The following is a 15,115-nucleotide window of genomic DNA, read 5'->3' as shown; positions in this document are numbered from 1 at the left end:
AGCACCCGGCTCAAAACACACAATCACTGGCCCCATGGGGCTCCTTTTGCTCCCCTCAAGTCACCACTCTGAAGGGTCAACTAGTTTTGCCTGTTTTTATGTTTTATATTGATGGAATCATACCCTATATGCTTTTTTTGTGTCTGGCTTCCTTTGCTTCACGCTGTTTGTAAGATTTACCAGTATTGTTGTGTGTGTTTGTGGAGCATCCATTTCCGTTGCCGTATCCCATGGTGTGAACACACGATACTTGCTCTTGTCTACTGCTGTCGGACATTGAGGAGTTTTCTGTGTTTGTCTATTCCTAATGGTGCTGCTGTGAACGTGTTGTTGAGCATGTATACATTACTGCTAATTACTTTTACCGGCAGAGGCTCATGTAGGGTGTGGTGAATTACCTTTCATCACATATAATTAAGTGGATGGTCTTTTGTGGATGACTTTTGATTGTTATGCTTTTTATCTGGTGATTTCTTATCATTTTATGTTGTGACTTTCGTGATGTGAGGGCAGGGTATTATTTTAAACATTTTGCATACCCAAAAGATCCTTGATGTATTTGGATAGGTGCTCAGCTGTTTGTTGGTGGAACGAATGAACAAATGGATGAATGGTGTATGCCGCCTCCTCCTCCTGGGAATGAGCCCTACATACAGGAGAGGTTCCAATTGCCGTGTTCAGAAAAGGCCGACCTGCTGTTTAGCCAAAACTCATTGACTGAGGGATGGACAGGGGACCCAAGCCAGGCCGATCATGTCTTTTCCTGGGAGTTTAAAATCTGTAACTAAAAGAAAGAGACTAGGCACCGCTGAGTCCCTATGACAGTTCCTGGAGAGGAGACCCCACAGGCTCCAGCTGTTTGGCATCAAAGGCACACCGGTTTCTGCTCCTTTCTGCTTCCTTGGAGCAGATACATACCTACACATATGACTTAAAAAAGAGTACGAGACTATTTCGATGAAGTCGCAAAATGTAAAGTAGAGACGGTAAGTGTCGTCGTAACAGGGCAGTATGGAGAGACCGGTGAAGACTAGCTTCATCATGTATTTGCCTTGGCTTGCTTTCCCGAGAAGAGCTATTGTAAATGTGATTGTATTTTCCGAGCCAGAAATTGCAACATTAAGACAACAGTTCATGAGAGGAATAATGAGCACTAGAGCTAGGGAAGCACTTTGGAACTGCAGAGGAGGGGTGATAGAGACCTTACAGGTAAAGGCTTTTTAAGTCTTAAAACTGATTTAATGTGGGGGTAAAGAGAGAAGTCGGAGATGACGCTAGGTTGCGAGTTTCTGTGTGAGGAAGGACAATGGTAACACTATAGAAATCGGGGCATTTGAGGCAGCAGATGGAGCGGGGATAAAGATGAGTTCAGTGTGGGGTATAGTAAGGTCCTGGTGAGACAACCAGATTTTTCTGGTCGAGAACATTGCCCTTGGAGCTAGGAAGACCTGGAGTTCCATCTGTACTTTACACCTCACTCTGTGATCTTGGGCACCTTATTTATTCAGCTGCTTTAGGTCTCGGTTCCCCATCTATAAGCTGTTACCTTGCTATAAGGATTAAAGTGAGACAATGCCTATAATGGGTTTTGCTTATTGTCTGGCAATTAAGTATTCATACAATATGTATTAATAGGATGATGATGGAATAATGTCTGGAGTGCAATTGAAGAACAGGGACTGGAGGGTGGCAGTGAGGGGTCTGCTTAGAGATGATGATGATACAAGGAAGCCGATTGAAATTGGCAAGGAAGAGGGTGTGGAGAGGACAAAGAAGGTAGACCAAGTCATGTCTAGTTAGAGATATGAACTGTTTGAGCTACAACTCTTTGAGAGGAAGGAGAAGCAGGAGAGGACAGGCACAAAGGAGGAGCAGGGTGGTCAACAGCAACCGGGGTTCCTGTGAAGTTAAGGATACATCCAATTTTGGTTGGGTGTCCTTTTTCTTCCTAAAGCTTGACTAAAATTAGAATAAAATAAATTGCCCTGGCTGGTGTGGCTCAGTGGATTGAGTGCTGGCCTGTGAACCTAAGGGTCACCAGTTGGAGTCCCAGTTTAGAGCACATGCCTAGGTTGCAGGCGGGTCCCCAGTGCGGGGTGCGTGAGAGGCAATCACACATTGATGTTTCTCTCCCTCGCTTTCTCCCTCCCTTCCCCTCTCTAAAAATAAATAAAATCTTAAAAAAAGAAATCAAATAAATTGACACAAGGGGCAGCACTGTGTTACGTCACTCAGATGTATAAGAAGACTTTCAGGCTGGGTCCTCTAGGTAGCAGCTGCTATCTGCAGGCCCTCTCTTGCACAGGGTGGAGATGAACCAATACCTGGTCATTCTTACAATGGCTTCTGGGCTTCTGTTGCCTCTCCTCCCACACGGCTAAATTTCTGCCTGCTGCACAGACCTCTGGGGGAGAGCCAAGAAGATGAACTGCAAAGAGAGAAAGAGACATTTAGACAAAAGAACAACTTAGGCCATTCATGATATTGGCAACAGTTTTCTCCATTTTCATTTCTTGGAATGCTTATGATTTTTAAAAATGTGCATCCCTCTTTCTAACGTTTTCCTCAACAAAATCTGTAAAAGTTAGACGGGTGATTTTTTACATATGTGGTGGTGGTAGGACTTTAAGTTAGGTCATGGAAATAAAGGGGAAAGGAGAGAAGAGAATGAGGTGTAGGGGAAAGAAATTAGGAGAGGGGAGAGTAAGGGGCTGTCAGGAAAGAAGAAAAAGGAGAATCAGAAAGAGGAGGGGCTGAAGGGGGTGGAGAGGTGGAGAGGGTGCTCTGGAAAACAGATTGGCAGGTTTTCTAAAGTTTTGTTTTGCAAATGGAATCCATTGTCCAAACTGTCCCCTGTGGGGCACTAAGCAATCTTCAGTGTTTTGCCGGCCTTTTAGCTAGAGCATGGGCCTGGGATCCACTAAGAACGGTTCGTAGATGGAAACTGGCAGCTGTGGAGCCAGGCTCATGGGTGCACTGTGTCTGAAGCACCAAACCACCCCGTGCATAGCGATCGGAGCCAGCTGGTGGCCTTGGCCCTCCCCAGTTTCTCCAGGTCCTGGTGTGGTTTGAGTTCCCTGGTTACAAAACCCTGCAGTAGAAGCCCTGCCTTTTGGGGATTAAAAACATGTGAAAAAAAAACCCCAAAAACACGTTGAAGCAAATTTAATCATAGATTATATTGCAGTTACAGATTTTAAATAATGGTTTTAACTCATTCCCGAGTTAACAGTAATGATCAGGTGTGTCTTTTAGGATAGGTCGTGTTCCTTCACCCATCCCCATTCGTTCAGTTACCCCAAGTCTTCTCCTGGCTTTACGAGTGTAGAAGTAGGCAGCCACATGTCTCTGAGAACTGTGGAGTATGTGCACTTTTTGGTTCCCAGGGGTTGGCTCTAAGAATTTCAAATAGTATTCTTTTTTCCTCCCAGTTTTGGTTGATTATTGCCACACGCCTGGATTAAACTCTTGTTTTTGCAAAGCCCTAGGATATTTCCCTAAGCATTCATAGCGAGCAGCTTTTCTTTTTCTTTCTTTTTTTGGTTAAGTGTTCAAAGTGTTTCAAAACTCCAGACCATGGCTGGAGACCAGTCTGCTCATTTCGGAAGCCCTTTTCTATGGGAATGGGTTTATTTTTAGACTTGATTTTCACAGGCCGGCTCCCAGCGGCGGAGGCTCTGGAGTGGGAACCCGTTCCAGGGTAGCCGGGGGCATTCTCTCCGTATTCCCCGGAGAGGGTTTTCTGAATCGGTGAGGGGCGCTGGGAGGGCTCTGCGGGCCCTGCCCCGCACGGCCTTTCCCAGCTGGCCCGGCTCACCCCTAGTGCCCCCGCTTTCCGCCGTGTTTCCCACAATCCCCGGCGCCGCCGCCGCTGCCGCCGCTCCCGAGCCCGGGCCAGACCCGCGTCGGAGCCGAGGCCTCGGCGGTCCTTCGGCCGCTGTCCGGAGAGTCTCGAACGCGCGCCCCGCTCCGCGGCTCCCGAGCCCGGGTTCGGCCATTTCCGGCCCGGCGCACTTCGGCAAGTTCCGCAGTCACTTGTCGGAAATGGCCGGCCGCCGGCAGGGGGAGCGGGGGCTCCGGCGTGGCCTGGAAGGCGGGCGGCCGGCGACCAGAGCGGCTTTCGGGAGCCCGAGTTTCGCACAGGCGGCGGCGGCGGCGGCTCATTCCTGAACTGAGAGCCGGTAGGACTCCTGGTGGCGGCGGCGAGAGCCCAGAGAAGCCGGGCGCGGAGGCTCGGAAGGGGCTCGCGGTAGGGATTTCAGGGCTGGCCCCCAGCGCAGGGCACCGGGCGGGTAGGCGGACCGGGTCTGGCAGTGCCGGGGCCGCTGGAGCCCGCGGGAGGCTGCTGCCGGGCGCGGCGGAGGCATGCAGCCTTGAAGTAGGCCTTCCTAGACGTCTCGGGCACCCGGGGAGGGGACCTCTAGGGCCTTAGCCACCGACCAGAAGGGTTATCGGGTGTCCGTGGGGCTTTAAATACGAACTCCCCACCCCCACACGCCCCCTACAGCCCCGGTTCGGTTGCGTCTCACCCACTTCCACTCCTTTTTCTGAAAGCTTGGCTTCAGCTGTACAGCTTCTTCTGCGCCTTAAAGCCCTCCACCCTTCCTGTACCCTCCCGCCCCGGCTCCGTATTTGTCCAGCGGCTTGTGCAGAGCATCTGCTGTCGACGGAGCGGCTTCCCCCACAGCCCCCCTCCTACTTACCCTGTGCACACACTCCCACATCTGCTTTGCACTGCTTTGAGGCACGGTCACCTGCAGCTGCTCTTCCTTTGGCTCGTTTCTCCGGGCTCACCTCCTCTCATGATAAACTCACGGTCAGAATAGCCACTTCCTGTCGAAGGGTCCAGGTGCCGCTGTTTCGTGCATCTGGGGCTCTGGTGCCCAGGCTCTGGCGATCGGCCTAGTGCTGCTAGGGCAGGAGAGGGGCTGCACAGGGTCCATCGACAGTACCGAAATCTTAGCCGAGACCTGACCCGCGCTGCGGGAGATAGTACAAATCCGGAGCCCTTTGCAGATCAGGCAGGGCTGCCGGACTGCAGCTAGGGTGTTAATCTCTTCTCCACATGCAGTGGTTCAGTTCCTTTTTAGATATCTGTGGGGATCACCGGACTTGAATTTGGCAGATTTCTTCCCCTAACATGGACTTTTATCTTCTTTCCTTTTCAAAAATTCTAAGGGCTTCAGCAAGTCCTCTTGGTTGGACTCCGGAGGGGGAGGAAACAGAATAGCACATGTCCATTTTTTTCCCCATATATGATTTAAGAGGCGTTTTTAGCATTTCTTCTGACTTTGTCTTATTCCAATTTAGTAGCTTCATTTTTGAAGGCTGGGCTCTCCATGCGTTCTTTTGTTTTTAAAAAGCCTTTGTGTGTTTACAGTCATGCAGACTGCACTTTTCCATGTTTTGCTCAACAATTAGTCTTTTAGTTAATTAGTCAATTAGTCTCAACAATCAGAGTGCCTGGGATAGTAACCTGTGGGGCTTTGACAGTCTTGAGTGAAGCTAAGCATTCTCGACAACTTAGGGGAACTTTTAAATATTTTATAGTGAAAGAAGAGCCATCTTCTTAAACTCTTACTTGCTGTGTTAAAAATATCTCATCCTGTGGGGAGCATGAGGAATCCTCAAAGTACTCATAAGTTTGTGGGGAAACTAGCTTAAGTGCTTTCTGGAAGAGAAGTGGAATCGTGGAGATATGGTTGATGCTTTCCATTTTGCTGAAGTCTGCCGGCGTTACTCATTTGCTTCACTTGGAGGGCCTTTGTAGTCATTGAGCTAACCCTCCTTTCCCTAGGTCTTCCGTTCCTCAGGATAAACATTCCCGTCTCCTGCAGATGTTTCTTATTGGCAGTTTCAGATCCCCTCATCAACTTCTTAGTCCTCTGGCCTCCATTCACTTTATTGTGCCCCTCTCAACGTGTGGCACTCGGCACAGCATGCAGTATTCCGTGTGCAATGCCATTGAAAGAGTACAGAGTAGACGGGAACCTTAACTCCTTCGTTTTTGACACTATGTTTTAAAAGATCAGGGAAATAAGGTCGTGGTTTCTTTGCTGTGCAGTCATTTAGTCTTGACTCACTGAACCTCTGGTCACCTGAAAGCACAGCTCTGCACGTGCTGCTGGTAAAGTGAATCGCTGCCATGTGAGGAGTGTGGGGGTCTCCGTGCTGAACTTGGCCTCTCTCCGGATGACTTTTATCTGCTTAGATATTCCAGATTCCAAAAATGGTTTTGCGTCCTGGGTTTTTCCAGCCTTGACTTAGCCTTCTTGCATTGCTTCTTTTGTCTACTTCTGAAGTAGAGCTATAAAATACAATATAAAAAATGTGGCTGAAAGGGAGAAGATGGAAAATTAACGGGTGCTTTCAAGGAAGGCACTATGGTTTTGAAGTCTCAGAGGTGAAACAAGAGGTCTTAGGGATAGCCTTGCTGCCTTGAGTTGATATGTTGGTAGTGTTTTCCCCCGCAAAACAAATCTGCGTGTGCTTTCTGTGTGCCAGGCAGTTGTAAGTCTGTGGGGTCCTAGAACCTAAAAGGATTTTGAAGCCGTCTAACCCAAACCTTTAATTTGTGAGTTCAAAAAGGGTAAGGAGCATTTGAGTCAAGAAGGACACGGAATTGTGAAGTTACGGGATCTGATGAATCAGAGGTAATGATAAAGGGATGGCAAACCTGAAGCCTCAAGATGCATTCACCCATGAAGGCTGAAGCGGTATGCCTGAGTCATGATGCTGATTTATGTATGCCTTAGTAAACTTTTACTTCATTTTTTTGGTCTCGTATAGGGTGAGTGGCCTAGGGCACTAGTGCCTCTGTAGCGTAAACTAAAAATCATATCTCCTTGGGAACCAGGAACCTTAGAGAAATTCGTTCACTCTCTAAGCACTCACACATCCAGTTGACTATTCCCAGTATGTTAGCACAGTCCATCTGAAGACATTTAAAAGGGTTTATCATTCGGGCCTCTGCTTTTTAATTTCCTGTTTATTTCCTTTGACCACAGTTGTATTGCCTTTACTTTTGTTAGAGTAATGTCATGTTGCAAATGCCTCCCCTACTTTTTTAATTGAATCTGAACTTTTTATTTTTAAAATTTTATTAATTTAACTTTTTAAAATTCTATTTTATTGATTATGCTATTAAGGGTGTCCTGATTCCCCCCCTCCTGACCCCTCCACCCAGCACGCCCCACTCCCTCAGGCAATGCCGCCACCAATGTTCCTGTCCATGGGTTATGCATATAAGTTCTTTGGCTACTCCATTCCCTGTACTGTACTGTACTACCCCATGGATGTTCTGTATCTACCTATTTGTACTTCTTATAAGTACCACATGCGAACTGATTGCGCCACTGGAGCTTCTGTACTTCTTAATTCCTTTGCCTCTTCACCCATTCTCCCCGACATGCCCCTCCCATTTGGCAACCATCAAAATGCTCTCTCTATCCATGATTCTGTCTCTGTACCTCTTGTTTGCTTAGTTTATTTTTTAGATTCAATTGTTGATTTTTTTGCCATTTTATTCATAGTTTTGATCTTATTTTTCTTAAATAAGTCCCTTTAACATATAATAATGGTTTGGTGATGATGAAGTTCTTTAGTTTTTTCTTGTCTGGGAAGCTCTTTACCTGCCTTTCAATTCTAAATAATAGCTTAGCTGGGTAGAGCAATCTTGTCTGTAGGTCCCTGTTTTCACGACTTTTGACTATTTCTTGCCAATCCTTTCTTGCCTTCAAAGTTTCTTTTGAGAAGTCAGCTGACAGTCTTATGGGAACTCCCCTGCGGGTAACTAACTTTTCTCTTGCTGCTTTCAAGATTCTCTCTTTATCTTTAACCTTTGGCATTGTAATTATGTAGTGTCTTAGGGTGGGCCTCTTTGCATCCATGTTGTTTGGGGCTCTCTGTGCTTCCTGGACTTGCGTGTCTATTTTCTTCACCAAATTAGGGAAATTTTTTTTTGTTATTTTTTTCAAATAGATTTCCAATTCCTTGCTCTTTCTCTTCTCCTTCTGGCACCCCTATGAAGCAAATGTTGGACCTCTTGAAGTTGTCCCAGAGGCTGCTTATACTTTTCTCCATTTTTTTGGATTTTTTTCTTATTGTTCTGATTGGTTGTTTTTTTGCCTCTTTATGTTCCAAATCATTGATTTGATTCTTGACGTCATCCACTCTACTGTTGTTTCCCTGTAAATTGTTCTTTATTTCAATTAGAATATCCTTCGTTTCTGACTGGATCTTTTTTATGCTGGTGAGGTCCTCACTAAGTTCCTTGAACGTCCTTATAGCCAGTGTTTTGAACTCTGCATCTGATAGGTTGCTTATCTCCATTTCATTTAGTTCTTTTTCTGGAGTTTTGATCTGTTCTTTCATTTGGGCCATGTTTCTTTGTCTCCTCATTTTGGTAGCCTCCCTGTGTTTGTTTGTATATATATTAGAGCTGCTTTCATTTCGTGTCTTGGGAGTGTGGCCTAATGTAGTAGGTGTTTGTGTAGGGTACAGTGGCACAACCTCCCTATCAAGGTACGCCCTTCTTGTGGGTTGAGTGCATCTTGTAGTTGAGCCTTGGTTGCTACTGGCAGATCAATGGGAGGGAATTACCCAGGCCAGTCAGCTGCAAGGATTGGCTGTGATCACTGACCACCAACCTCTGCCCTCTGCGGAGAATCAGCTGTGCAGGTGGTGCTCTGAAGTGGTCTGTAGCTGGGTGTGCTGGCCCTGGGGGTTCCCACGTAATACAGGCCAAAGTCAGCCCCCACCTGTGTTTTGCCTGGGTCACCTGCCTGAGGTGTAAAGCAATCTGAGATAGCTGCTACTTGTGCTGGGCTTGGAGATTCCCAGGTGAAGCCATGCTGTGAATCTAGGCTGGCGGCTGCTAGTGCTGGGCCTGGGGCTCACTGAGGCTAGCTATTGCTTGTTTGATAAGATTTAGGAAGTTGTGTAGAATGAGGTAAGACCAGGCATTCATGGAAAAGCAGCTTGTGTGGGCTTCTAAGTAGGGTGGGGCGGAGTCTCTGGGGATGTCCAGGCTGCTTCAAACAGTGTTACCCAGGTTGATGGAGTCTCAGATATGGCACCAGCTTGCCAGCTCTATGAGGGAAGTGTTTAGAAAAGGGACAATGGCCTCTAGTGGCCTTGATGCCAGACACTTCATTTCCTCCCTGTATGCCATTGGTGCCTTTCTAGCTGCTTTGCTGGTGCTGAAGCTCAGAGGGAGTGAGTCTGAGTAGGTGAGTCCGTGTGTGGGTTCTTTAAGAGGAACTGCTTGGGGTTCCAGGAGTTTCTTCCACCAACTGAATCCCTGCTGGTTTTTGCAGCCAGAAGTTATGGGAACTTATCTTCCTGGCACTGGAACCCTGGGCTGGCTCTTTGGTGTGGGTCTAGGACTCCTCTCTCCCAAGATATCCCTCCCAAATTTTTATCACCACACGTGGGTGAGAGACCAGCCTGTTCTGTGTCTGCATCCCTCCTACCAGTCTGGATGGATGTGGTTTCTTTAATTCTGTAGTTGTCAGACTTCTATTCAGCTCGATTTCTGATGGTTCTGAGTGATGGTGGTTCTATATTTTAGCTGTAGTTTTGATGTGGTTGTGCAAAGAGGTGAGCCATGTCTGCCAACGCCCCCATCTTGACCGGAAGTCCTAAACTTTTTTCTTTTATATTGAAGCCTTTGATATTTATGTAGTCAATCTGTTTTTAGCCCCTGGGTTCTGCTTCTGCTTGGATTGCTATAAAAGCAGCTGTACTTTTCTTGAGATGAAATTACTTGTATGTTTTCCTTTTGTTCTTTTTATGGTTTAATTTATTATAGTTACCACTTGAATCCATCTGGGACTTAATTTTGGATTTGGTTTTTCCTGTAGGAGTCTGACTTTATTTTTTTCTCCAGGAGCTAATTGTCACCTTATTTATCGAAAAATCTAGTGTGCTGTACTTAATTATTTTCCCCCATCTTTGTAACTTTTCATTTTCACATAATTTAATACTTGTTAAATTGTAAATTGTAAGAGTATTCAATGCCAACAGGAATCCCTAATTTGGGGTGTGGTGATGAGGGAAACTTTATTCAGTGCAAGCAGCTCAGCTGTGATACAGCACAGCTGTGAGAACAGCACAGCTGGGGAACAGCTCAATAATCTTACAGCTCAATTATGAAGCCACACAGCTGCCAGGCGGCGCTGCAGCCAGGCCCCCCTCGGGCTAGATCGCTCTGCTCTGCTCTGCCCTGCCCTGCTTGCCCCACTCTGCCTGCTCTTCTTTGCTGTGGTCCAGCAAGATACCTTTCGTGCTGCATCTCCAGTGCTTCAGCTTCAGCCAGGTAAAGGCAGCCTTCTGTGGAAAGGGAAAATGTCGTCTGTGAGCCAGGGAGGAGCTGGCTTATATACAGGTTCTGGCACAAATAATGCCCCTAAAAAATATGTGTAATATTTAATAATTATGTAATAAAGAAAAACAAATGTGTATACTATTACAAATGTGTACATTTATTTATGACATTTTGGGTGAAATGTTCAAATTGCTGTCCATCTTGTGTGAGACATTCACGTACCCTACCAACCACACTCAATGACGTTACTTCTGCCAGGCCCGGTAGAAAGAAGCCCCTGCCTGTGGCCCCTGATTGGTCTGTTCCCATGCAGATGAGGACCTCAAATCCTCACAGTTTGGTCTATAAGGCAGTGTCCTAATTGGTTACAATGGAGGCACTTTGCTTGGTTGGTGAAGATGCCCATAGGGTATATAGCTGTGCAGCTCCAGGTGGACAGTGAAAGTCTCAGTCCTGTTGGTTGGAATATAGTCCCAGGAACTCCAGTGTAAGGGCTGTTGCAGATATGAGGTACACAGTGCAGGCAGGCTATACAGTGCAGGTTTCTCCTGGAAGTGCGCTTGGTGTGAGGCCCCTGTTCAGGAGGAGCTGCTGGGCTGTGGTTTTACCTTTGAGACCAGTGAGCCACCAGGAGCCCTTCTCAGTAGGCATCTGCTTTCTCAGGGTTCACAGTGTATCATCTTTATACCCCTTTTCTCACCAACGTTTTACCAATGAATCTCAGTGTTCATTGCTGAATCTTTCCTGAAACAATTACTAATTCGATTGTCACTAAATGGCAGTTTAAAACAATCTCCATCATTCTGTCATTCCTGTATATTTATTCGGGAGAATTCTACTCCAAACGAATAATTTTTCCTTCTGCCTCTTTACATAGTCATCTACTTTATGATGAGTACATGGTTTCTCATTTATCGGGAGATAATTTTTTGGTATTATTTACTTATTTAGGTAGCCATACTGTCCCAGATTTATCCAGTGGGAGCTGGAGCCCTTCAAACTGGATCCACTGTCTTTTTTTTTTTTTTTTTTAAATATACCCTACTTTTCTTTGAATACATCTTCTTTCTGCAAAAGAAGATTTTTTCAGGCTCATTTTTACTTGTCCAGTCCTGAAATTAGCTGATAATTACTCAAGGAGCCTTCTTGGGTCATGAATTTGGACTGACACCTCCCGTTCCAGTGGAACACTACAGGGGTTACTCTAGTCTTGCCTCATTTCTGATTCTGTAAGACATTGTTTTAGCGGTGAGAAAGCCGGTTTCATCTTCTCTCCAGACCACTAAAACTCTACATCAGCAGTAAGGCTGTTGTATTTCTTATCATTGATGTGTTTACTGGAGCATAGTGTGCTGTACTTTAAAAGTGACTGCAGCAAGATAATATTTTTCTTAATTACAAAAATAAAACATGCTTATTGTCAGTTGGAGACAAAGTTAGTCTTTTACGTAAATAGTAAATATGTGAGTAGCGGAGTACAGGTCGGACAGACCTGGGTTTGTATCTGGGCACGTCAGTTTGTTTGCTGTATGTATGGCCTTGAACAAGCTTCACCTAGCTCAGTGATTCACACTTCTTCATCTGTAGGTGAAACAATACCTACCCCCAGATGGTTGATGGAGGATTAAATGAGATAACACATGTAAAATGTGTTATCTCGAGTACAATATAAATATAAACATAGTTATAACAAGTGGAAAGTTCCTCCTGCCCCCCACATTTTCCAAAGGTGTATGGTATAGTCTGTAGACTTCCTATATGAGTTAGGTATATTGCTGTTTCTTATTTAGTTGTCTGTAATTACATTGATTCAGATGTTACCAATCTGGGGGTTGTCATTAGTTCTTTGTTAGACCAACTGTTTTATGTTAGACTTGTGTGCTCTGTGTTAAAATCACCTGAGAGCTCTGTCAAAATACAGGCTCCTGGGCCCCACACATGGGAATTCTGAATCAGTTAATATTGGGGGGGTCTGCCTAGGTTTACCATTTGAAAAAATTTTAGATGAGTTGTGAATCTGAATTGTAACTCTAGTTAAAAACTGACTGATGAGATAGCATGGTTTGGATTTGTAGGATGTTATCACACTGATGGAAAGGGAAAACAGAAGAGGTGGCATAATTTTCAAACTGAGGCTCTATCCTGGGAGGTGAGACTTTCAGGTTCAGGTTTATTGCCGAAGAACCAGATGACCTCGGTTAATCAGTAGTCTTGGTTTACTTGTTGCTACCTGTACACAGTTGAGCAGTGGAAAGAGTGCTTAAAACTTACTGATGAGTTCCCTTTGTGTATTTTATAGTGATTTGTTTGCTAGTGACATTTGTGGAACATCTTTGTACTGAGAAATCTGCTCGAGCCCAAAGAGTACTGGTTTTTCCCTTTCTAAGCACCTTGTAATAAGGGTGGCCCAAGTCTGTGGTTCCGTGATTGTGCGGTAGCCTTCACTCTCAGCTCAGTGTGTCGGCACACAGTCAGTTTTCTCCCTGGCTTCGGGGTTGAACTCCTGGCAGTTTTCTACAGACATGCCTTCTTTTGTTGAGCTTTGATTTATTCTATTTCCCAGATGTTGTGGGGTTTTTTTGTTATTATTCATTCATTCGTTCACTTATTTATTACAAATTAAGGCAAGACCCTCCACTAGCAAAAAAGATTACAACTTGCTTTATTGCGGAGGTCTGGAACCAAACTGGCGGTATCTCTGAAGTATGCTTGTATTTCCCTTATTTTAAAACTAGGTTAAATTTATTCAGTAAATAGCGGTTGTTGTATTTTGAAAAACACATGGCTTTAGTCTCCTGTAATTGTGAATTGCCTAAATGCCGTTCTTACAAGTTATTCTTTATCTGCAGTTTTAGCTTCCTTCGAAAGTACCTTCTGTTACTCTGAATAGAAGAGAGAAATCAGAGTCTTATGAAGAGTATAGTATTGGGAAATTTGTTTTAGTGCTTCCAGGTTTTTGAACTACGTAGTACTTTGTCAAAACAGGCTGTTTGTCACATGCTTATGCTTAGTAAGAAATCAGGAAATGATGTTCTTTTGGGATGTTTGCATTTAAAAACAAAACCAAACATCTGAAATACTGCTTTTCAGCAACCTTACTGAAATGATTTTCTTTTTAAAGATTTTATTTACTTATTTTTAGAGAGAGGGTAAGGGAGAGAGAAAGAGAGGAAGAGAAACATCAATGTATGGTTGCCTCACACACACCTGCCACTGGAGACAGGGCCTGCAACCTAGGCATGTGCCCTGACTGGGCATTGAACTGGAAACCCCTTGGTTTGCAGGCCTGTGCTCAATCCATTGAGCTACACCCGCCAGGGCTTGAAATGATTTTCTGTGCAGAACTGTCTTTACCCACTTTGAAGGGCTTGTGGGCAGTGGATGGAACAGCGACAGTGTGCATTCAGTTCTGTAGGACCTGTGCCTGGGTTGTAATGGAATTGTGCCTGTTTGATGGGCCAGTTTTGGCTTAAATGAAAAAGAGAAAATAGTATCACACATGCACAGATACACAGGTAGGTCATAGGAACACAGGCAGATATATTTACCTCTGAGTATTTTGTTGTTTTGTTTAGCAGATGTCAACGTAAGAAACATTCAAAGCTGTAGGGAATTTTTATGAGTCCATTTGGGCCAAACTGATGACAGTTGCCGGGAAGCAAAATCTCAACTGAGAAAATGCCCCTAAGGAGGGTTGCATGAAATCCATCGGTGGTAGATTAAGGGGGCGGGAGAAAGCAAAGCAGAGAAATTTCTGGAATTGGATGAAAGCAAAATGGAGAAACACATACTTCTTTCACACTGGTGGGTACAGGATAGTTAATAAACATTTGCAGCACTTAGAGATGGTCTCTGGGGAACAAGATAATGATGACAGTTCTGCGGTCTTGTGCTCTGCCACGGTGGCTGTGCCCTGAGGGGTCTGGAAGAGAAGATTACTCTTATATTTCAAAAGCATGTTCCTCTTATTTTAAAGGTATGTTATCTTAGATGCAAAAAGACAATAGACAGGCTCACTTACAGTAATGGTTGACCTCTGTCAAGGAAGCTACAGGTCTAGGACATGACTACCTGCCATGACCTGCTTTTAGTTAGGAATTGTTATGTTCAGACCATCCCATGTGGTTACTTTCAGTCTCTGAGTTTGTGAGGCCGCCATGCAGGCCTCCCCTGAGCTTGACAGGTTTGGTATGTAGCCCCTTTTTCATCCACGTAGATTAATATTTTAATTATGATTGTAGTGGCAGCTCTAGGTTTTGGCGTAGTGTCACCGTGTGCTTTAATTTTAACCAGTCACCGTCCGTGGTTGCAGTGGAGCAGCAGTAACATGGATAGTCTACAGTAATCTGTGCCTGGTATGCGTGTGCGCTGTGTTCCTGGAGCTCACACCACAGGTTAGCCACCATGATTAAGACATAGGAAGTGTGGGCCTTGGAGATGGAGTGGCTTTGATTTGAATCTAAGTTTCACCCAGTGTGGATGACTTTGGGCACATCACCTAGGCTCCGTGTTTTGGTTTCCTCATGTCCACAGTGGGAACATAGCAGGGCCTACTTCACAGGATTGTGGTGAAGATTGAACTATGTTGGGGTGTAGGATAGGTTTAACCTGGCACGCAGTAAAAATTCAGTAAATTTAGCTGTTATAATTATTTAAAATATTAAAGTCAGCCCTGGCTGGTGTGGCTCAGTGGATTGAGCACCAGACCGTGAAGCAAAGGGTCTCTGGTTTGATTCCCAGTCCGGGCGCATGCCTGGGTTGTGGACGAGGTCCCCAGTAGGGGGTGCA

The 15,115-nt window shown here is 45.3% G+C and overlaps 1 protein-coding gene across 6 annotated transcripts in view; it reads left to right on the top strand.

Annotated features, from left to right (window-relative positions):
• EXTL3 (exostosin like glycosyltransferase 3) overlaps window positions 1-15,115 on the top strand; it is a 105,726-nt gene that overhangs the window by 41,940 nt on the left and 48,671 nt on the right. Inside the window, exon 1 of one of the 6 annotated variants that reach the window (XM_045202746.2) lies at window positions 4,055-4,181. The exons of 2 other annotated variants lie outside the window; for them this stretch is intronic. The gene's annotated coding sequence lies outside the window, so the exon portion shown is untranslated. Of the gene's footprint in view, window positions 1-4,054; window positions 4,250-15,115 lie in introns of those variants that run through there. 3 more of the 6 variants (XM_024569166.3, XM_024569165.3, XM_024569167.3) reach the window with 3 other exon arrangements.

The sequence above is a fragment of the Desmodus rotundus genome, chromosome 9 (assembly GCF_022682495.2).
Source record: "Desmodus rotundus isolate HL8 chromosome 9, HLdesRot8A.1, whole genome shotgun sequence".
Lineage (NCBI taxonomy): Eukaryota > Metazoa > Chordata > Mammalia > Chiroptera > Phyllostomidae > Desmodus > Desmodus rotundus.
This window is presented reverse-complemented; position numbering and strand designations above follow the sequence as displayed.